Genomic DNA, 24,533 nt, shown 5'->3' with positions numbered 1-24,533 from the left:
TCACCTAGCACCACACCACCACTTCCATTTCCAGCAGCTTGGAGGTCTTCTCAAAGGCTAGGAGGCAGCAAATTTGGTCCAAGAAGTTTCTAAAGATTGGTCTACAAGGGTGAGTTACCATTTCCCTCTTTCTAGCTCATTTTTTGCAACATTTCTTAGCCTCTCTTTCTTGTATATCTGAGCTCCGTCCATAACTGAAAGTAGTGTTCTTTTTAGCTCTATTTCATGTTTCATTAAGGGACTTTTGTCATTTGAGGTCCCCATTTTGCACTTGCTTCATTATCCCTCTTGTATGCCTATTTCTTGCGTAGTATTTTAGGCTTATGTATAATCTGTTTTGAGGCACGTCATAAACTGAAGAGTTTCTTATTTTGAGCCCTTCTTCAACATTGTTGAAGGGCTCATTGCTGTGTGTCGCCTCAATTTACTACTTGCCATTATATCTCTCTTTTGGCCATTTTTTTTGCATGATTTGTTAGCCTCGGATGCTTCTGTTTTTGGTCTCTTTTCAGAACTGAAAACAGTCTTATTTTGACCCCCTATTCATATTTCATTAAGGGTCTTTCATGGTTTGAGGCATCTTTTATATACTTTGTGTTATATCCCTATTTTTGGCCTTATTTTGCATAGCATTTTGAGCATTCTTGCATACAGTTTTGGGTCCGGGCATCAACTGTAAAGTGCATTATTTTTTGCCCCTCTTCAACATTGTTGAAGGGCCCCTTTGTGGTTAAGGCCAGCAACCACTACTTGCTTCTTTGTCCATCTTTTGGCCCTTTTCTTGCATGAGAGCTTAGCCATACCTGTGTTGGTTTTTGTGGTTTTCCATAAACTGTAAAACATCATATTTTGGGCCCCTCTTCAACATTGTTGAAGGGCCCTAATCTGTTTGGGGTCAGCAGCTGTGAGTTGTTTCTTTATCTCACATTTAGGGCTATTTTTGCATGCTAGTTTTGCCCTATTTGTGTTTGCTGTTTGGCCTCGCTTAGAACTGTAAACATGCTTTTTTTGGGGCTTCCTTGAATCTGTCTTCACATGTCATGATCAAATAATGCATGCTTTTATAGCTGTAACCCATTTCATCTACCTAGTTTTGCATTTCGGGAGAAATTCCATGCATCGGGTGTCATTTCGCCTTGTTTCGGGGCTGTTTTGCCCCTCATTTTGCTACTGATTTTTGCATGTTTGCATATCATATTCCATGTCTTTTCCATGTCTCATTAGAGTGGCATTTCGGTGCCTGAGGGTCGGTCCTCGGTTTGCGTGCACGCGTGCACGCATTTCGAGTTGTGTTGTTTTCATCTGATGGCCTCCTATGTGAGTGTGGTTGAGGCTCTCTCATGTTGATGTAAGCCCATTATTGCATTGCATATGCCATTTCATCCATAGCATTGTGTATGCTCGGTTGTGTATTACCTCGTGTAGCGTGTATGCCATTCCATGACATTGTGTATGTTAGGATTGTATCTTAGTTGCATTTCATGCATGTCATGCATATTGCATCGTGTTCGGGATAGGAGTTAGCCCGAGCACGGGAAATGAGGTACGTTTCGCACTCCGAGCAACGGAACGTGTCTCAATTTCCCAGTCACCGACACTCCGGATTGTCCATGATGGAGTTAGGTTTTAGTTGTGTTCATGTGTGCATTCATTCCATATTGAGTTGCACAATTCGACTCCTCGGCCATCATGCATCGATATGCGTGATTGGTGGCACGAGGATCGAGGCATGCATACATTTGTGAAAATACATTGCCATGCCCCTTTCCTGCTCTCTGTTGCAGCAAAATGAAGAATCAACAACTTTTCGGAGCTTGGCACGTATTTCAAGAATAGGTGCAAACAGAGGCTAATTGGGGCATCGTCATGGATTTCCGCACAAAGGCAACCCGAACATGCATCATTCATCACCCGGAGCGGAATCATGGCAGTCCCTGGCTTGCATGCCAGTTTTGTATAGCTTTCTTAGTTAATTTGTTAATTAATTAGGAATTTGTACATTATTTGGGCTGTAATATTTGGACTGTATTATTCTTTCATTTGGGACTGTATTATTTATTCGGACCCTCTGCGTGAGGGCAATGTTGTAATAAGTGTGCGTGTGTGTGATGTATGTCTTCCAACCCCACGTCTTTCTCCCTTTTATTTACCCGTTTATGATGGTTAGATTAGGGCATGTTTCAATTAGCATACAGTATGATAGCATGTTTACATTCATTCATCTGTTTTGCATGCACCGGGCTCGGCTCATCATACTAACTGCATTGTATTTTCAATTCCAAGTTGAATACATGTTAGCTGTAACATTTCATATGCCATGTCTAGAATAGCCGAGCCTGCTATAGTTGTATTTTTGCATGTGTTGCATTAGGCATTTCCATATAATTAGGATCATGCATGGATTTCTAATTAGCTTCTGTTTTGGCTTGGAGTACTCGGTGAGTTTTATGCTTTAGCATCCTTGCATGTGTGTGAGTGACTGCCATGATAGCATGCTTACCATGAGGCTATTTGCTTATGTGATATGACTGCCTGAATGCCTGTGGGTGGAGATTGGGTTATTTGGATTGGAACAAATCATCAAATGTGTGTTTTTAAAGCCCACTAGATAGTGGCAAAATCATGTTTTCTAAGCCCACCCGAGGGTGGCAAATCCACGTCTTAGCCTACTTGCGGGTAGCACCATCAAACCATTTTCAAAATAAACAAACCTAAAATGTTTTGTTCCAATTCAGACGATCCAGTCTATACTTGTATGCTGTGCGCATCACATAGTAAATCTAGGCTAATAACCGGAATAAGAACACATAATGTTTTCAAAAATAGATATCATGGTTAGTGGAGGCTGATCTTTGATCGGGCGAGCGGGGGTGCTCACGAAGTGACCTTCCCCAATCGTACCCAAGTTCCCGAGCCGAGGCAACTTTGGTGATGACGGACACGTGGCCTTAGGCAAACGAGTCAGGGTTTCCTAAATTTCCCGAAAATAAAACATTTAGGTGGCAACTCTGTATCTGGCAAAGCAATCCATGTTTGGCACTTCTTTCAAAAATCTGTTTTCTCAAAACGATTTGCCAGATTTGAACTCTTTGGTTCAGATTTAGAACCGTGACAATTTTAGAGTCCTGAGCTGTTGTGACCCCAAATGAACGGAACGGGAGCTCACCCTCCCGAGGCGTTCGGGGACGTCTACAGTTTCTGGCGACTCTGCTGGGGATTTAGAGAACTTGACTCGAACTCATGATATCTGTTTTTTACTACACTTGTGTGTTTCTTTGCATTGCATGTGCATTGGTGCGCCTAGGACACTGTGTTTGCCATCTGCTATTCCTGAACGGTTTGCCGGAGGCTTGTCTTGTCAAGGCATGACCATAAGGCTGACCGGTTGTGGGCTCTGCCAGTATGGGAACATAACCCCGGTTTTACCGGGGCACCCTTTTTGACCATTCGACCTAGTGCATATTCGGATCCATAGTGACCATTCCAAACTAGGACAGGTTACTTACCCAATATAGGTTGCTTGAAGCCGCTACGTGCGTAGTGAAACCCTAGCTCCTGACAAAATAGGACAGGGAAACCCTACCCCAACATAGGGGTGTTTTGGCTCTCACTTATCTGTTATGTGCTTTTAGAGTGCATCTCTATAGGAACGCATGTATCAGTTTGCAAGTTTGGGCATCGGGCCTGCGGGCACTAGTTCAGTATTTTGGGATTCAGTTTACCCGAGGGTAACGGTTTACAGGCCGAATTTTGGGGCAGAATTCAGTAGAGAGCACACTCATTCAAATAGGCTCATATCTGTTCAGGTGAAATCAGGCTGAGATGCTGCATGTTTCCCCTTTTGCTAGGTAGTCTTGGAACCATAGCTTCAGAAGGCTCTGATATCCCCCGAGGTTCATCGAACTTGTGCTGATAGACTTTGTTAGGTCAGAGATTCAGTTCAAGGGCAATCAGTGTTCCTCTGCCAGAGGCAGGGTAAAGAAGGCCAGTTAGGCACAAATCACCAGTTCAGCAATTACCAGATCAGTGGCCCTTATCCACCCCACCATTGAACAGTCTGGCTGAGATCTCAATTTCTACTGCAGGGATAGATACCAGTCAGTTAGATGGATCAGCAGAACACATCAGGGATGGAGGCAATGATGCGTCAACTTCAAGAAAGTATGAAACTCAGGCAGCAAGACGTTGCCCGTCAGGCAGAATTTGCCAAACAACAGGCTGCGATCATGGCCCAGCAAGCTGAGCTAATCACAAGGCTGCAACAGCAAAATGGAGCATCTGCTTCGCATCACGCTCCTCCCCCACCAGGAGCTCCAGCGCGTGGGGAGACACCAAATGTCCGGGAAGGTACGGACATTCCGATGGGACCGGCTCCGCCCCCAATCCTACCCCAATTATCCAAAACACCCACCAACCCGCCAGATTCTCCCTTTGAGTCGGAGGTGGACCCTACATCATTGAAGGTGAGCAAGCTTGAAAAGCTATTCAAGAAATCTCAGGGCGCCAAGTCCATCCCGGGCATTGAGGATGGGTATACCGATGCGGCCGTGACGCTGCCAGACTGCTTTAAAATGCCACATATCAACCGCTTTGACGGGTCCGGGGATCCCATGGTGCACTTACGACTGTTTTCAGACATACTAAGGCCGATGGGCCTCACCAGGCTGCAGAAACTTTCATTATTCGGCCGGACCCTGTCAAGTGTGGCCGCTATCTAGTATGCAAAATTAGAAGACGATGTCAAACGGAACTGGGATAAGATGGCCGAGGCCTTCGTTGCGCAGTACTCCTATAACACGCAAATCAAGGTCACAACCAATGATCTTGAGACAACAAGGCAAGAGCCTAAGGAGAGTTTTTCTGATTTCGTAGCCCGATGGAGGGCCAAGGCTTCTATGATGACCCTGAGGCCTACTGACAAGGACCAGATCAGGATGATTGTGCGCAATCTCCAGCCAAAACTGATGCAAAAGATGACTGTACTCCCCTTCCCTACCTTTTCAGACCTACATGAGATGGGAGTACAGATCGAGGACGCTATGAGGCAAGGCCTTCTTGACCAGGAGAAAGAGCAGCCCTGGAGGGCATTTTCCCGCAGTTCAAATGCAACCACCAGTGGTGATGCAGCGGCAAGATCTTCGGATGTGGGCATGGTTACCACCGCCGTATCAGCTACCCCATTCACCGGTGCATCCGGAAGTAGCTCACAAGGAACCAAATACCCGCCTCGAGTCAAGAGGGTTTTTACCCCACTTCATATGCCTTTGTCAAAATCTCTAGAGGTCTTAACCCGGAAAGGGCATCTGAAACCGTTGGAACAACGCCCCCTACCCAATCCTATCCCTGCAAAACATGATCAGACTAAGTACTGCGCCTACCATCAACAAACCGGTCATGACACCGACAGTTGCTTTCGTCTGCGCCATGATGTACAAGATCTGTTTGACAACGGGGTCATTGTCGCACCAGGTCCTGCAAAGTCTATCGACACTTGATTAGTGAACTTGTGGGGGGATAATATGATCTGATCAGAGGTTGAACCACCTGCGGGCGGCACTTAGTTTACTCCAGATGTGGCGTGGGGCACGCACTATTTTGATCATTTGCGAATGATGGTTTTTGTAGCTTCTGACTTGGGTGTTGGGTCAGTCTTGTTGTTTTGTTTTTGAGTCTGTCTTTTGTTTTGAGTCAGTCTCTTTTGTTTTGGGTTTGTCTTGTTATATCGAGTCAGTCCTGTTGTATAGGAGTCGGGTGATCCCGGGGGTGTTACCTCGGATATCACTATTTTGTTTTGTGTCTGTCTTTTCGCTTTCTTTTGAGTCTGTTTCTGCCGGGGAGCCCGTAACACCAGAAGATTTGAATGAAACAGCAGTGGTTTTTCATGCTTTTGTGCTTGCTTCTGCCGTGTGCCAGTTGTACCAGAAATTCCAAATGAGACGGTAGTATTTGACTAAAGAACTCTGTCTTTTCTGTGCCTTGAAATCATTGTATCGACCTAAGTTTTTCGAAACTTTTTTTAAACACTACGGTGAAAACGAAGAGGAAAGAATTCCTCGGGATTTGCAAAACTTTGATCATTTGAGAGAAAGAGAGGCATGCCAAGCCCTTAATGAATGAAATCATGCTTGTTAGCGTGAGTACCGAGAAGGACCCTGGCTTGATCCAGACTGGTTTCACACTATCTTCAGCGCGAGCGATTTGTCGCTTTCTTAAAAATTTTCAAAAACAAAACGTTTTGCGCGGTCCTGCGAAGACTTGTGTGGAATCGCTCTTGAGATTGTGCAGCTTAGGATCGCTCTCAGCCTCGAGACTTGAGCCCTTGCTTTCAAACCTTGACCTCGAATTCAGAACGTTCGACAGTCAACTACAATGTGAGGCCTGTGTGGCCAGATTCAAAGTAGCCCTCGAATAAGAGGCTAGGAAAGTCAGATCAAAAAGATCAGAAGATCAGAAGAAGCTTGCAAAGCTAGAACAGAAGTACCCCTCGAACTAGGGGCAAAGATATCAGACATGCTCGAGGAGCCGAAGATGGATCCATCTGCAAATCGATACAACAGTCACTCTCTTGGATGCGGATGGCTTCGAGATCCTAAAACCATTTGGCATGGACTTGTTACACTTTTACCCTTGAGAGACTCGCTGAGCCGAAAACCCGAAAGGGCGGCCCAGGCAAAAGTTAGAGCAGAGAAAAGAACGAAAGAACAAAAAAGAAAGATGCAAAGAAAAGAACAAAAAAAAAAAAAAGAAACGAAAAGAAAAGAAAAGAACACAAAAATTAAAAGGAAAAACAAAGCTCGCAAGGTCGAAAACCCGCAACAGGCGCCTTGGCAAAAGTTAGAGCATAAAAAGAAGAGGTTAAATACCCGAGTGTACCTTAACCCCGAACTACGTAAGGCTTGAATCCCATCTTTGGGATACGTAGGCAACTTCATTCTGAAGTCCAACCGTAAAACAATTCGATTGTGTCCATGCGATGGTTCTAGGCATCTTCGCTTTCTCTGTATCTAAGAATTTGGTTGTGTTCGTCGCTCTGAGGACTGCCTACAATGCACTGCGGTGCCATCCAAACAAGGGGCAACTTTTCGTTGCCATTCGATGCGCTGCGGGGCTATTCAGACAAGGGGCAACTTTCCGTCGCCATTCAATGCGCCGTGGCGCCGTTCAAACAAGAGGCAACTTTCCGTTGCCATTCAACGCGCCGCGGTGCCGTTCAAACAAGGGGCAACTTTTTGTTGCCATGCAGTTCCCCTCAAGCAAGGGGCAATTTTCCTTCGAATCCGAGGTTGTGCATCTCAAGAGTAGGTTCCGTGCTCGTTGAGTAGTGGTCGTTTGCAAAAATAGTTTTTGAGAATTTTTACTGAGGTTGACTAATCTTCTTGAAAAGTACTCCATTTTTCAAAACTGGACCATTTGTCGGACCCAAAAAAGGAAAACTCTCAGTGCTCACAGCCTAACTTGCATGATTTTAAATCAGAAAATCGAACAAGCGCGTTAATCTAACTCTCATGTTGGTCAAAACTATTTTAGTAGAAAGCAAAAACAAAAAATGGTCAAAATGATGAACTAAGGGCACAGTTGAGTCAGGTGTTCTGTCTTTTCCCCTTTGTCAAAATACATGCCAGAAAGGGCACTCTACTTGTTGGAAAGGGCACCGTATTCGCCAGAAAAGGGCACAACAAAGGGCAGAAAGCTCTCACATCCTCCAAGCAACGAGGTATCAAGCAAAGTGCGAAGCACGAACTAGAATGGGGCAAGATATTCCACTCCATCATCTGGACAGATCTTATCACGTCCAAACTCCCCCAGCAAAGAATCATCAACTGATGTTAGCTGCAGATTTGTCACACACCCAGTTGTAGCGCAACCTTTCCGTAGGAGGAATTCAGTAGCTGTGAGATGGAAGAAAGAGAATCTAGCAGAATACTAGGGGCACGAGCCCACAATTTGCTATTTATCCGTCAACCACCCAGGGGAGGGATGAAAAATGAGAGATTGAAGAATAGAGAGACGTGCGATGAGAGGAAAATTGAGAAGAGGGCTTTTTCAGAAAAACAGAGCTTGAGGGCCGAGTGATGTGAGAATCACAAATGAGAAAGGGTGGGAAACACTACCCGGTGAAACAGGCTCCCTGTGCACGTCTGAGTGTCGTGTCTTTTTGTTTTATCTCGATTCTTGTTTTGAGTCGTTTCGAGTGTTACTCGATGTGTCTAAGTTGTGTGCCTTTTATTTCCTTGTTGAGTTGTCTTGCTGTGTTCAGTCGTAGGCTCGATACCCGGTCAAGAGCTCATTTATCAATTCCAAAATAAAATCGTTTTGTGCTCCGAGTGCCGTGTCGTTCTCTACATTGGTATAAAGAAAAAAGATTCGTTCTTTCGTAAAACCGTAGGGTTCAACCCAGGTCACGTCAGAACAGTAAAACCAGGACCTTCCTAAAGCTATTTGAGTTCCAGACTGCAAAGCAAAAGCAAAAGAGGAAATGTCGAGCATCTGAGTTTGTTTCAACTTCAATAAGTTTCGAGGCTACATTCCGTGTGTACCTCTTCAGGTCTTGCCAATGCTCCGAAGTACGAGTGTGCCTCTACCTCAAGCTCAAGATCACGTCTGCTTCAAGCCAGAATGGCGATCAAAAGTGCTCTCCCTGAGTACCATTCCCTGCCAGAGGCATCTTGGCTGTGTTCGCAATGAGTTCCTAGGAGACCAACTGCGACGGTGGAAACTAGAGTTCGAATAGCTGATGCCTAGAACGTAAAGGTTCGGGATTTCCGGGACTAAAGTCTGGTTTAAATACCCAGAGGCGCGTCCTCGGCTTGAAATCTGTATGGAAGCCCCATAGGTTGAGATAGCGTGTATGCACCTCAATTCTGGATACTGAACCAACCTAGTCTGTCACCCCGTTGGAGAATAGGGAAAGTTGTGAATATGATTAGGAAGAAAGGCAACATCCAAAGTGTTCTACGTGAAGAATCCTTGTCAGTATTTCAGAGCCTTTGTACTGTGAGTTGAAGGTAAGTGTTCGAAGAGCACGAAGGGGAGATCCCCGTCAGAGTAGAGCGGTTCATCGCCACTCACCCCATGAGGTGCTTTCTAAAAGCGCCGCTACGCTTGTTTATTGCGTTCCTTAAATATCATGCATTGTATTGCATTGTACCTATCAGGTTTCCTTCCCATTCATGCACGATATTGTATGTATGGTTCATTCAAAGAAGTTCCGTTTAAGATCATTTCTTTAGTGTATCTATCACACTTTCTGCATTCACTTTTGTGTATCTATCACACACATTCTCATTTTATGTATCTACCATGCGCATATTCACTTTGGGGTATCTATCACATACATTCTCGTTTTGTGTATCAATCACACTTCTTTCACTTTTGTGTATCTATCACACGCATTCTCATTTAGTGTATCGATCACACCTCACTTTGTGTATCTATCACACACATCCTCATTTCCTGTATCTATCACGTACATTCTCATCTATCACACATATTCTCATCACACACACCCACATTTAGTATATCAATCATACTCTGTTCACATAGTGCATCTATCACACTTTGTGTTCATTATTAGTATATCAATCATACTCTGTTCACATAGTGCATCTATCACACTTTGTGTTCATTTTAAGTATATCAATCATACTCTGTTCACATAGTGCATCTATCACACTTTGTGTTCATTTTTAGTATATCAATCATACTCTGTTCACATAGTGCATCTATCACACTTTGTGTTCATTTTTAGTATATCAATCATACTCTGCTCACATTGTGCATCTATCACACTTTGTGTTCATTTTTAGTATATCAATCATACTCTGTTCACTAAGTGCATCTATCACACTTTGTGTTCACATTTAGTGTATCAATCAGACTCTGTTCACTAAGTGCATCTATCACACTTAGTGTTCACATTTAGTATATCAATCATACTCTGCTCACATTGTGCATCTATCACACTTTGTGTTCATTTTCAGTATATCAATCATACTCTGCTCACATTGTGCATCTATCACACTTTGTGTTCATGTTCAGTATATCAATCATACTTTGCTCACATTGTGCATCTATCACACTTTGTGTTCATTTTCGGTATATCCATCGTACTTGTTCACTAAGTGCATCTATCACACTTCGTATTCACATTTAGTATATCAATCATACTTTGGTCACATTGTGCATCTATCGCACTTTGTGTTCATTTTCGGTATATCAATCATACTCTGTTCACTAAGTGCATCTATCACACTTCGTGTTCACATTTAGTATATCAATCATACTCTGTTCACATAGTGCATTTATCACACTTTGTGTTCATTTTCAGTGTATCCATCACACTCGTTCACTAAGTGCATCTATCACACTTCGTGTTCACATTTAGTATGTTAATCATACTTTGTTCACTAAGTGCATCTATCACACTTTGTTTTCGCTTTTAGTGTATCAATCACACTTTGTTTACATAGTGCATCTATCACACTTTGTGTTCACTTTTAGTGTATCAATCACACTCTGTTCACCTAGTGCATCTATCACACTTTGTGTTCACTTTTAGTGTATCAATCACACTCTGTTCACATAGTGCATCTATCACACTTTGTGTTCGCTTCTAGTGTATCAATCACACTCTGTTCACATAGTGCATCTATCACACTTTGTGTTTGCTTTTAGTGTATCAATCACACTTTGTTCACATAGTGCATCTATCACACTTTGTGTTCGTTTTTAGTATATCCATCATACTCGTTCACTAAGTGCATCTATCACACTTTGTGTTCCCTTTTAGTATATCCATCATACTTGTTCACTAAGTGCATCTATCACATTTCGTGTTCACATTTAGTATATCAATCATACTTTGTTCACTAAGTGCATCTTTCACACTTTGTGTTCACCTTTAGTATATCCATCACACTTTGCTCACTTCACCCTTTTGTGTATCAATCACACGCGTTCGCACTATGTATCAATCACACACTCACACTTTGTGTATCTATCATACTTGTTCACTTAGTGCATCTATCACACTTTGTGTATCAATCACACACGCTCACACTATGCCTACTTTGTGTATCAATCACACGCGTTCGCACTGTGTATCAATCACACACTCTCGCTTTGTGTATCTATCATACTTGTTCACTTAGTGCATCTATCACACTTTGTGCTCACCTTTTTGTGTATCAATCACATGTTCGCTCTGTATATCTATCACACATGCACACTGTATTCGCAGTGAGAATTCCATAATTTTCTTACATCCTTTCTGCACGAGGTGTAGTTTGGCTCGAGTTTACTTGCTTGCCTAGCATTCGCTTAAAATGTTGCATTTATTTCGCATAATTGCTTCATTACAGCTCTCTTTGCATGATCATGAGTGATGTCCGGCTTCGCGTAGCGTATAAGTCCAATTATCAAACCGGCTTCACGTAGCGTGTAAGTCCAATTTTCAAACCGACTTCGCGTAGCGTATAAGTCCAATTATGAAACCGGCTTCGCGTAGCGTATAAGTCTAATTATCAAACCGGCTTCACGTAGCGTATAAGTCCAATCTTCAAACCGACTTCGTGTAGCGTATAAGTCCAATTTTCAAACCGGCTTCGCGTAGCGTGTAAGTCCAATTATCAAAATCTTCCTGCATATCATTTTGCATCTTGCCCCATGCCTGCGGGCATGCGTGCGGGCACATCTTTGTTATCTTTCATGTTTGTCTAAGTCTTCGGCCTTGTCAAAAATGGGTCGTCTCTGGGCTTTGACATTCACTACCGTCACTTATGACTTTCGAGTTCTATCAAAGAGGGGCAACTGTAGACACCCCATTTTTGACCGACCTTGAGACTCAGACATCACCAGTTGAGCACTCGGTGATATTGCATATTGTACTCGTTCAGAAGTTTCAGAGTCTCGGCTGCGAGCCTTGCCTCCGAGCTTCCGGACACTTTTGTGCTTTGCCTCGGTTTGCGAACCAGGCTCCGTTTTCTCTATTTTCTCTTCCCGAAGGGAGGGAGAGGTCTCGTAGATCATCTCTCAGTGGCCGTAGGCTACGTTTCGTGGTCGTAGGCCGTTTTGCCCGTTTGAAGTCCGGTTACCGATTTTTCGAAGCCGTTGGCCGTGTGCCTCGGTTCGGGACCGTTTAACCACCTCTGTTTGCTCCAGTTGTTGGCATGTATCTTATTTACTCCCTTTTGAGGGACACTGCGGTCCGAGAGACCAACTTTGTGGTCGGACACAACTTCCGGTGCCTAACAGCCCACTTTCGGGGCCCCGAACTGCGTGTTTTGGCTCCCGAACCTTCATTCTACATTTTTGGGCTCCGACCCAAACTTGAGATAGTCATATTTTGAGATCCTTTTCATATTTGATTCAGGACCTTTTGCTATTTGAGATCTCCTCCTATCACTTGCTTCTTTAATGCTCTTTTAGGCCTATTTTTGCACGGTATTTTAGGCTTACTTGTGAGCTGTTTCGGACTTGGTCATAAACTAAAAAGTGTCTTTTTCTGAGCCCCTCTTCAACTTTGTTGAGGGGCTCTCAGCCATTTGTGTCCAGCAGCTACCACTTGCCTTTATATCCCACTTTTTGGCCTTTTTTTGAGGGGAAACTTGAATTGTTTTTCCCCCCTTTTTTCCCCCCCTTTTTTCCCCCTCTTTTCCAACTCTTTTGCTTATAAAACCAGCAGCTCCTAGTTGTGTTGGAGGGTTATAAAATTTTGGTTTTGAGCTCTCCCATTAAATTTCTCTCTCTCTCTACTGTAAACCTCAAAACCCCTTAAGTTCTTAACCATTTTTACACACCATCACCTAGCACCACACCACCACTTGCATTTCCAGCAGCTTGGAGGTCTTCTCAGAGGCTAGGAGGCAGCAGATTTGGTCCAAGAAGTTGCTAAAGATTGGTCTACAAGGGTGAGTTACCATTTCCCTCTTTTTAGCTCATTTTTTGCAGCATTTCTTAGCCTCTCTTTCTTGTATATCTGAGCTCCGGACATAACTGAAAGTAGTGTTTTTTTTAGCTCTATTTCATGTTTCATTAAGGGACTTTTCTCATTTGAGGTCCCCATCTTGCACTTGTTTCATTATCCCTCTTGTATGCCTATTTCTTGCGTAGTATTTTAGGCTTATTTATAATCTGTTTTGAGGCATGTCATAAACTGAAGAGTTGCTTATTTTGATCCCTTCTTCAACATTGTTGAAGGGCTCATTGCTGTTTGTGACCTCCATTTACTACTTGCCATTATATCTCTCTTTTGGCCATTTTTTTTGCATGATTTGTTAGCCTCGGATGCTTCTGCTTTTGGTCTCTTTTCAGAACTGAAAACAGTCTTATTTTTACCCCCTCTTCATGTTTCATTAAGGGTCTTTCATGTTTTGAGGCATATTTTATATACTTTGTGTTATATCCCTATTTTTGGCCTTATTTTGCATAGCATTTTGAGCATTCTTGCATACTGTTTTGGGTCCGTCCATCAACTGTAAAGTGCATTATTTTTGGCCCCTCTTCAACATTGTTGAAGGGCCCCTTTGTGTTTAAGGCTAGCAACAACTACTTGCTTCTTTGTCCATCTTTTGGCCCTTTTCTTGCATGAGAGCTTAGCCATACCTGTGTTGGTTTTTGTGGTTTTCCATTAAATGTAAAACATCATATTTTGGGCCCCTATTAAACATTGTTGAAGGGCCCTAATCTATTTGGGGTCAGCAGCTGTGAGTTGCTTCTTTATCTCACATTTAGGGCTATTTTTGCATGCTAGTTTTTCCCTATTTGTGTTTGCTGTTTGGCCTCGCTTAGAACTATAAACATGCTTGTTTTGGGGCTGCCTTGAATCTTTCTTCACATGTCATGATCAAATAATGCATGCTTTGTATAGCTGTAACCCATTTCATGTACCTAGTTTTGCATTTCGAAAGAAATTCCATGCATCGGGTGTCATTTCGCCTTGTTTCGGGGCTGTTTTGCCCCTCATTTTGCTACTGATTTTTGCATGTTTGCATATCATATTCCATGTCTTTGCCATGTCTCATTAGAGTGGCATTTCGGTGCCTGAGGGTCGGTCCTCGGTTTGCGTGCACGCGTGCACGCATTTCGAGTTGTCTTGTTTTCATCTGATGGCCTCCTATGTGAGTGTGGCTGAGGCTCTCTCATGTTGGTGTAAGCCCATTATTGCATTGCGTATGCCATTTCATCCATAGCATTGTGTATGCTCAGTAGTTTATTACCTCGTGCAGCGTGTATGCCATTCCATGACATTGTGTATGTTAGGATTGTATCTTAGTTGCATTTCATGCATGTCATGCATATTGCATCGTGTTTGGGATAGGAGTTAGCCCGAGCACGGGAAACGAGATACATTTCGTACTCCGAGTGACGGAACGTGTCACAATTCCGCAGTCACCGACACTCCGGATTATCCATGATGGAGTTAGGTTTTAGTTGTGTTCATGTGTGCATTCATTCCATATTGAGTTGCACAATTCGACTCCTCGGCCATCATGCATCGATATGCATGATTGGTGGCACGAGGATCGAGGCATGCATTCATTTGTGAAAATACATTGCCATGCCCCTTTCCTGCTCTCTGTTGCAGCAAAATGAAGAATCAACAACTTTTCAGAGCTTGGCACGCATTTCAAGAATAGGTGTAAACAGAGGCTAATTGGGGCATCGTCATGGATTTCCGCACAAAGGCAACCCGAACATGCATCATTCATCACCCGGAGCGGAATCATGGCAGTCCCTGGCTTGCATGCCAGTTTTTTGTAGCTTTCTTAGTTAATTTGTTAATTAATTAGGAATTTGTACATTATTTGGGCTGTAATATTTGGACTGTATTATTCTTTCATTTGGGACTGTATTATTTATTCGAACCCTCTGCGTGAGGGCAATGTTGTAATAAGTGTGCGTGTGTGTGATGTATGTCTTCCAACCCCACGTCTTTCTCCCTTTTATTTACCCGCTTATGATGGTTAGATTAGGGCATGTTTCAATTAGCATACAGTATGATAGCATGTTTGCATTCATTCATCTGTTTTGCATGCACCGGGCTCGGCGCATCATACTAACTGCATTGTATTTTCAATTCCAAGTTGAATACATGTTAGCTGTAGCATTTCATATGCAATGTCTAGAATAGCCGAGCCTGCTATAGTTGCATTTTTGCATGTGTTGCATTAGGCATTTCCGTATAATTAGGATCATGCATGGATTTCTAATTAGCTTCTGTTTTGGCTTGGAGTACTCGGTGAGTTTTATGCTTTAGCATCCTTGCATGTGTGTGAGTGACTGCCATGATAGCATGCTTACCATGAGGCTATTTGCTTATGTGATATGACTGCCTGAATGCCTGTGGGTGAAGGTTGGGTTATTTGGATTGGAACAAATCATCAAATGTGTGGTTTTAAAGCCCAGTAGATAGTGGCAAAATCATGTTTTCTAAGCCCACCCGAGGGTGGCAAATCCACGTCTTAGCCTACTTGCGGGTAGCACCATCAAACTATTTTCAAAATAAACAAACATAAAATATTTTGTTCCAATTCAGACGATCCAGTCTATACTTGTATGCTGTGCGCATCACATAGTAAATCTAGGCTAATAACCGGAATAAGAACACATAATGTTTTCAAAAATAGATATCATGGTTAGTAGAGGCCGATCTTTGATCGGGCAAGCGGGGGTGCTCACGAAGTGACCTTCCCCAATCGTACCTAAGTTCCCGAGCCGAGGCAACTTTGGTGATGACGGACACGTGGCCTTAGGCAAACGAGTCAGGGTTTCCTAAATTTTCCGAAAATAAAACATTTAGGTGGTGACTCTGTATCTGGCAAAGCAGTCCATGTTTGGCACTTCTTTCAAAAATTTGTTTTCTCAAAACGATTTGCCAGATTTGGACTCTTTGGTTCAGATTTAGAACCGTGACAATTTTAGAGTCCTAAGCTGTGGTGACCCCAAATGAACGGAACGGGAGCTCACCCTCCCGGGGCGTTCGGGGACGTCTACACATACTTCTGATGACATGCCGAACTTGAACATTTCACTGCATTGATTAACTGTATGTGTAGGGCACATCTGACACCGACCACATTCATGTACTGTATCTGCATACACCCACTCTATGTAGTTTTCTTGCATCTGCATCTGATATACATACTTTGGCTGATGTATTCAAATTGCACTCTTTCTTTTCAGATGCCTCCGCTACATACTGGGCCACAGGCCGGACCATCTAGGCCTTCTCGGAGAGCTGGGAGAGGGGGTTCGACTCGCGGCCGAGGCGGACACAAAGCGCCTGTCATAAAGGAGGAGTCCAGCGAGGAGGAGGAGTCTGCACATCCCCTGTCAGAGACATCCATTGGCAGAGAGGATGACTCTGGTTCCGGTTCTGGTAGTGGTGATGATGCCGAGGAGGATTCCGAGGGCGGCAACTCCGATTCAGATGATGACGATGGTGCAGAGGTTGTTCCGCAGAAGAGGACGAAGAGGGCCTCTTATTCCTGTGCTGGATAGCACTGACGCAGATGTTCCTGCTTTATTTGCCTTTTTTACTAGTAGTTGTAGCACATTGTACATTTATTAGGCAGTTTTATTTTTTGTAAAACTTGTACCCTTGTTGTAAAATGTTGTAACAAAGGAAGCATGATGGAATGAAATAGCTTTTTAAAAAAGTGTTGCATTTTATGTTCTTAGCATTGCATCGCATCATTTTGAACGAAAATGAGATTGAATGGAATTGTGCACTAAAAATTGCCAAGTCAGGTAGTGAACTGACACAACAAACTAAACAACTTAACTTACTAAGAAGCAACAAAACCTTAGCAAGTTTACAACTCGATAAGCAAGACACAACAATGTTGATTAAACAAAGAGTAGCAACTCAATACACGAAACTTGATGACTCGAAAAGCAAGAATCGATAAACAAAACAACTCGATAAACAAAACAACAACTCGATAAGAAAAACAACAGCTTGATAAGCAAGACTCAACAACAACTCGATAAACAAAATGCATTTCGGACGATCGAAGTGACGGAATGCATCCGAAATAGAGGAAAACTCGCACCTTCAACACTCCCGATGCATGGAAATGCTAGGAACTTTCTTCTAGAGGCTAGGACAAAACCAAAGCCCCAGTTTCCTCCATGGCCAACCACCTAAGGAAGCTGGCCGACCAGCTTTTTTTATTGGAGACCAAGGGGGTGGTCGACCTACCAGAAAAGGTGGTTGGCCGACCACCTGGCTTAACAACCACCAGATTCTTGACACGTGTCCCCCGAATAGTGCCTTGTCCTCTATAAAAGTCCCAGCTTCGTGGTTCATTCATTTTATCTCAGTTTTGCATCGAAATGGAGGCATTCCTCATCGAAAATCTCGCAGCTTGGATTGCTACTTTAGACGGTTCGAAAAAGTTAAACTTCTGGGGCTTCGGCTTGAATGCACGATTCACGTTAAGCCGTACTCTGCTGCATCTTCCCTTCCTTCTTGCCGTGGCAAGGTTTTGGAACCCGGTAACACATGTCTTTAGCTTCGGCGGGCGAGAGATGTGTCCGACCTTCGAAGATTTTCAAGCTTTGATGGAGTCTGAACGCCATAAAGAGATTTTGCCCCAGTTTCGCTTTGGCCACGCTCAAGCTTTAGGACGGATGTGTGGCCTCACTATGCATGACGCTCGGTCTCTGATCTGCAATGGGGAACTGGACATCCTCGGCTTGATTCATCGCTTTTCTAATGCCGGTGACCGCGGCGACCATCATTGGCAAGGTTTTTGGCAATACATCCTTTGCATGTGCATGCTATCTCACTTTTTGCTTGCCTCGGGCTTCAGTGGATCTAGCATTCGTCTTATTGAGGTTGCTCAAGGCTTGAAGGAAGGAAAGAGCTTCATTGCCATGACATTGGCCGAGATACTGATGGGCTTGTATGCTTTCTATCGCTGGGAGACAACCAGATTTGCGGGGAGTCCACTACTGCTGCAGGTAATGTTTCCCACCCTTTCTCACATATATATCGCTCACATCACTCGGCCCTCAGGCTCGATTTTTCTCACAAAACCCTTTTCTCACTTTTCTCTTATCGTACATCTATCTATTCTTTATTCTCTCATTTTTCATCCCTCCCCAAGTGTGGTTGATGGATAAGTTGCAGGTTGTGGACTCTTGCCCAGCCTACTCAGTTCGCGGCTACATCTTCCGATCACGTCTAGTCGTTGCCCTTGATGAGGGATGGTGGTTCGACTGGATGTGCAATTTGTCCACAGATCACATCGCTTGGCGCTGTCCTTGGCTCAATCTCTCGGCAATGAGCTACAGCATGTCCCGTCAGCCTGGGATTCAGTTCATTGGTCTGACTCACTGTGTGTTCTACCTTCCGTTTCGGTTCCAACGCCAGTTCGTCCATGATCAGACTTGCCCGCTAGAGGGGATAGAGTACCCGGCCGCATTCCCGGTCTGAGGCGCATAGCTTGCTCAGTATACCACAGTATAGAGGACGCGAGAACTCCTGGCCCCCGCTTCCACTTTCAGTTGCACTTTATCTGATGAGTGCTTGGATTGGCTCAATGAGGAGGCACAGGTTGGGCCCAGTTTGGCATCAGAAGCTTCGACCAGCTTTGGGAGGGGGCGTAGGAACACCTGACTTAACTATGCCCTGGATTTATTGCTTTATTAGTACTTTCAAGTTTTTTTTATGAATGTAACCAAAAGCAACTTCAATTTGTATGCAAGAGCAGGAAGACTCTATATTTGAAATCAATAAAATTGAAGGTCGTGGGTACTGAAAATTTTCCGCTTTGGTCCAAAAATAGTCTAAGTTGTAAAAAGATTAATTTGAACAAAGTCAACTTTTATTAAAACTTTTCAAAACCATTTTCGATATGGATTAGACCTGGACACGCCTGAGATCTATCACTGAGATGTACAACCCCGGATCCTAGCAACTGAAAAGTTGCCCCTAGTTCGAATAGTACCGCGGCCCTGCATGGCAACGGAAAGTTGCCCCTAGTCTGAATAGCACTACACCGGAGATTACAATCGAAGCTCTTGAATGTTGAATAGAGAAAGATGACCGAGATGATCAAATGGACAAAGTTGATCGGGGAAGTGATTGTGGCTGAACTTCAAGATGAAGTTGCCTATGTATCCCAAAGATAGGAATCAAGCCTTACGTAGTTCAAGCTCGGGTTCACTCGAGTATTTTCATTCTCCTTTTACGCCCTAACTTTTGCCAAGGCAGCCCTTTGCGGGTTTTCAACCTTGCAAGCTCAGTTTTTGTAATTTCAAATTTTTTGTGCTCTGACTTTTGCCTAGGTCGCCCTCTCGGGTTTTCGGCCTAGCGAGCCTCTCAGGGGTAATATTTCTTCAACTTGTCCATGTTGATCGGCTGTGAGAACTCTAGGCCATGTAGGTCCATCAGAACCACTGCTCCACCTGACCAGATAGACTTGATAATGTAAGGGCCAGTCCAATTGGTTCTGAACTTGCCCCTAGGGTCGTGAATGGCAGCTCGGTTCTCTTTGAGCACCAAATCTCCTTCTTTCAAATTCTTGGACTTAACTTTCTTGTTGAAAGCCCTGGAAATTCCGCGCTGATAACCTTGAACATGGTACAGTGCTTTCAGTCTTCTCTCATCAAAGAGCATGAGTTCTTCAAATCTGCTCTACTGCTAATCTGCTTTGGCTATTTGACACTCAGCCAACACTCGTAAAGACGGAACCTCAATCTCGATAGGTAGAACGATCTCCATCCCATAAACTAATGAATACAGAGTTGCCCCAGTAGAAGTTCGAATTGACGTCCGGTAACCCCACAGAGCAAACAACAGCTTATATGGCCAATCCCGGTAGGTTTCTACCATCTTCTGCAGTATGTGCTTGATGTTCTTGTTGGCGGCCTCAACTGCTCCATTGGTTTGCGGCCGATATGTGGATGACTTATGAAAAGCCACGCTGTATTTCTCCAATAAGTCAATCACTTCCTTCTTGAAGTGGGAACCATTATTTGAAATAACCTCGTTTGGGACCCCATAACGACAGATGATGTTGTTTCTGATAAACTTTGCAACATGCGATGCCTTCAACAGCGCATAAGATTGGGCCTCAACCTACTTCATGAAATAATCTATCGCGACTAGGATGAACTCATGCCCATTCAACCCCTTCGGAGTAACAGCCCCAATCACATCGATTCCCCAAACTGAAAATGGCCATGGCGAAGTCATATTGTACAGCTTCGACGGAGGAATGTTCATGCAGTTTGCATGGATCTGACACTTGTGGCATCGCCGAACAAAGCCGATACTGTCCTCCTCCATGGTTGACCAATAATAACCTTGTCTGAGGATCTTCCGCGCTAGCATTACCCTGTTCATATGCGCACCGCATTTCCCTCCATGGATGGCCTCCATAAGGCGCTTTGACTCTTCAGCCTCAACGCACAGCTTATGCATTCCCAGATGACCTCTTTTATACAATTTACCTCCGTAGATGATGAACTGAGCATCCATTCTTTTGATTGCCCTTTTATCCTTGGTATTTACCCCTAGTAGATATGCTTCCTTCTCTAAGAAATTCCAAATATCGTAATACCTGGGGTTCTCATCTTGAACCTCATCTATAGCAGCAATCGACTCGTAAGCCGGCACAAATTTCTGGTCGATAGTGACTGGATGCATTCGGACTCCAAATGGGATGTCTATCATGGAAGATAGAGTTGCTAGTGAATCTGCGAACCTGTTGTTTTCTCTTAGTAGATGAGTGAAGTTTAGCTTCTCAAACCGAGGAATCAGCAGGTCCAAGGTCTGGTGGTACATTATCATCTTTTCTTCTTTGACCTTCCAATCCCCCTTAGCTTGGGATACAACAAGGTTCAAGTCCCCAATGACGTCCAACCGTCTTGTCCCTAGTTCAAAGGCTGCTTCTAAACCAACGATGCATGCTTCGTACTCTGCTTTGTTGTTCGAGACTTTGAATCGGAGTTTAAATGCTAAAAGGATACGGGAATTGTCGGGTGCTATCAGCAACACCCCTATCCCATACCCATACTGGTTCGACGCTCCGTCAAAGTACATCGTCCAAAACTTATCTTCGATATGCAAAATGGTCTCATCTGGGAATAAGTACTCAACTACTTCACCTCCTTCAACTGGATGATCGGCTATGAACTCTGCTACCGCTCTTCCCTTGATTAACTTGCGCGTCACATATTTCAGATCGAATTTGAAAAGCAATAGCAACCAACAAGCTAGCCTACCTGTAAGTGCCGGTTTCTCGACGACATATTTGATGGGATCTAATCTTGAAACCAGCATTACAGAGTGAGCTAACAAGTAGTACCGCAGCTTCCTGGTAGCCCATACCAAGGCTAAGCGAGCCGTTTCCAACGGTGTGTAGCGGGTTTCATACTCCAACATCTTCTGGCTCAGGTAATAGATGGCTCTCTCCACTTTGTCCTTTGATTCTTGCGCGAGCATGCAGCCCATTGTAGTCTCAGTTACTGAAAGATACAAAATCAGCAGTCTCTCCAGTTCTGGTGGTGACAACACGGGCGGGTTCTGTAAGTATTCCTTGATTTGTTCAAAAGCAGCTTGGCATCGGCCGTCCCATTGGAATTTTTTTCCTTTCTTCAGGAGGCCGAAAAGTGGTTCACAAGTCAAGGTTAATTTTGAGATAAACCGTCTTATGAATTGCACTTTACCCAGAAAGCCTCGTATCTCCTTTTCAGTCCTTAGTGGTGGCATTTCTAAGATGGCCTTGATTTTGGAAGGGTCTACTTCGATACCTCTCTGTGTGATCAGAAACCTCAACATTTTTCCTGCTGTAACACCGAACGTACACTTCTGAGGATTCAGCTGTAACCGAAACTTTCTGATCCTTTGGAAAAACTTTTGCAAGGCGGTGTAGTGGCCCTCTCTTTCTTTGGACTTGACAATCATGTCATCCATGTACACCTCTACCTCTTTGTGGATCATGTCGTGCAATATTGTGGTCGCAGCCTGTTGATATGTAGCTCCAGCGTTCTTCAGCCCAAATGGCATTACCCTGTAGCAATAAGTCCCCCACAGGGTGGTGAATGCAGTCTTTTCTCGATCTTCAGGTGCCATTACTATCTGGTTGTAGCCCGAAAAGCCATCCATGAACGAAAGCAAAGCATGCCCCACTGTAAAGTCCACTAACTCATCGCTATACGGCAAGGGGAAGTCGTCTTTCGGACTAGCTCTATTCAAGTCTCTGAAATCCACACATACCTGGATCCAACCATCCTTCTTCGGCACCGGAACGATGTTGGCCAACCACGTTGGGTATTCGGATACCAGTAGGAAACCTGCGTCAATTTGCTTGGTGACCTCTTCCTTAATCTTGAGAGCCCAGTCCGGGCAGATCCTTCTAAGTTTTTGTTTAACGGGTCGGGCCTCGGGGTCAAGAGGGATCCGGTGCTGTACAATCTCAGGATCGATTCCAGGCATGTCTTCGTAGGACCACGCGAAAACATCTTTGAAATCTTTTAATAAAGTGACTAAGCGCTCGCGTTCCTCCGAAGACAACGTGGACCTGATCCGGACCAGCCGCGGGTCCTCCTCAGTAGCAATATTCACAGTAGTGATTTCATCCATTAAGGGTTTAACAAATCTTTCCTGCTCTTGTTCAATTAAGCGTTGCAAAATCAGAGGAATTTCTTCCTCGTCGTTTTCATCAAAATTTTGAAAGTCTGAGTTAATGCAATAAATCAACGGCACAGAAAAGTACTCAAAAACCACAGCTACATCGTTCTCATTAAGCACATCCAAATCGTCCGATTCTTTGGTTACAACAGACTCAAAAGAGAAAGAAAAAGATGACTTAGACAGGACTGTGGCATCCGGGTTGTCACCCCCAGGAATACCGGACTCAGACTCAGTTGAGCTGGAACCTGATTCTGACTCAACAGATTCGGTGGAATCAGATTCCGGCTCACTACCTGACCCGATGCTGCTTGACAAGAATCCCTCTTCATACTGCCAAATGAGAGAGGATGCAATAGATGCATCCAAAATGTTTACTGGTAGGCCCGCAGCCGTTTCATTCCCAATCACGCATACCGAGAAATTATCCCCCAAGCACTTCTATTCAATCGAAGGATCTGAAAGTAGACGCGCCAGCGCTACCCCCATTTCACTTTCAGCGTCCTCAGACTCCACTTTCCTACTTTGCTCAGCCTTAGCCAATGAGTCTTTCTGCTCTTCGACAACGTCATCCCCGGATAACTGTAGATCAAAGATGATCTCAAAACCTGGTACACGTTTCCTCTCCGCATTCAGCCACGGCTCTGGGAAGCCACAAAACGGAAAGTCCTCCCCCTCCCGGACGAAGCGTCCGTCTAGGGTACCCTGGATGGGTCGGTGCATTAGCTCAAAAGGTTTCCCCGCCTGCTTCGCTCTGGCTCTCCCAGCCATCTCCTTACCTTTTCAAACCCAATCCTCTTTGGTGGGCAGATAACCTAAACCAAAGGTATGTGGGTTGTGTGGCACTTCGGCCAACGCTGCAATGCCCTTCCGGCTGTTCTTTCCCAATCCCATCCCGAGGATGTGTTGAAGCTTGTACATGAGGTATGAGCACTTATATACACCTCTTCATTAACGGCCAACATGCTCTGCACGACCCGAGCCTCAGCCAGAGTGAAACCGGATAAGAACACATCTTCCATATCGTGCTCAATTTCCAGGACTGGTGTAGACACCTCCGGCGGTGGATGGATCGATGAATTCACAAAAACAATGGCTACTCCCTTCCCATGGGGGTATTTCACCATCTGGTGTAAGGTGGACGAAATTGCCTTCACCTGGTGCAGCCACGGCTGCCCCAAGAGTAGATTGAAGGTTGCGGGAACTTCTAAGATGTGAAAGTCTACCTCATGCTATCCCGGCCTAACCTTGGTCTGAATTTTTACTATCCCCATTACTTCTCTGCTCGTGTTATCATATGCCCGAATCACCTGGGCTGTTAACACAAAGTTCGCGATCTTTAAACAGATTGCATATGCAGTTCTTGCCGGGCACACATTGATGGCGGACCCTATGTCGACAAGCACCACGGGTATTGTAGACGTCCCCGAACGCCCCGGGAGGGATGGCTCCCCCCCTGTTCCATTCATTTGGGCTCACCACAGTTCAGGACTCTCAAATTGTCACAGTTCTTAATCTGAACCAAAGAGTCCAAATCCGGCAAATCGTTTTGAGAAAACAGATTTTGAAAGAAGTGCCAAACATGGACTGCTTTGCTAGATACAGAGTCGCCACCTAAATATTTTATTTTTGGGAAATTTAGGAAACCCTGACTCGTTGCCTAAGGCCACGTGTCCGTCATCACCAAAGTTGCCTCGGCTCGGGAACTTGGGTACGATTGGGGAAGGTCACTTCATGAGCACCCCCGCTCGCCCGATCAAAGATCGGCCTCTACTAACCATAATATCTAGTTTTGAAAACTTTATGCATTCTTATTCCGGTTATTAGCCTAGATTTACTATGTGATACGCACAGCATACAAGTATAGACTGGATCGCCTGAATTGGAA

The sequence above is a fragment of the Camellia sinensis genome, chromosome 1 (genome assembly GCF_055761805.1).
Source record: "Camellia sinensis isolate YWXY chromosome 1, ASM5576180v1, whole genome shotgun sequence".
NCBI lineage: Eukaryota > Viridiplantae > Streptophyta > Magnoliopsida > Ericales > Theaceae > Camellia > Camellia sinensis.
This window is presented reverse-complemented; position numbering follows the sequence as displayed.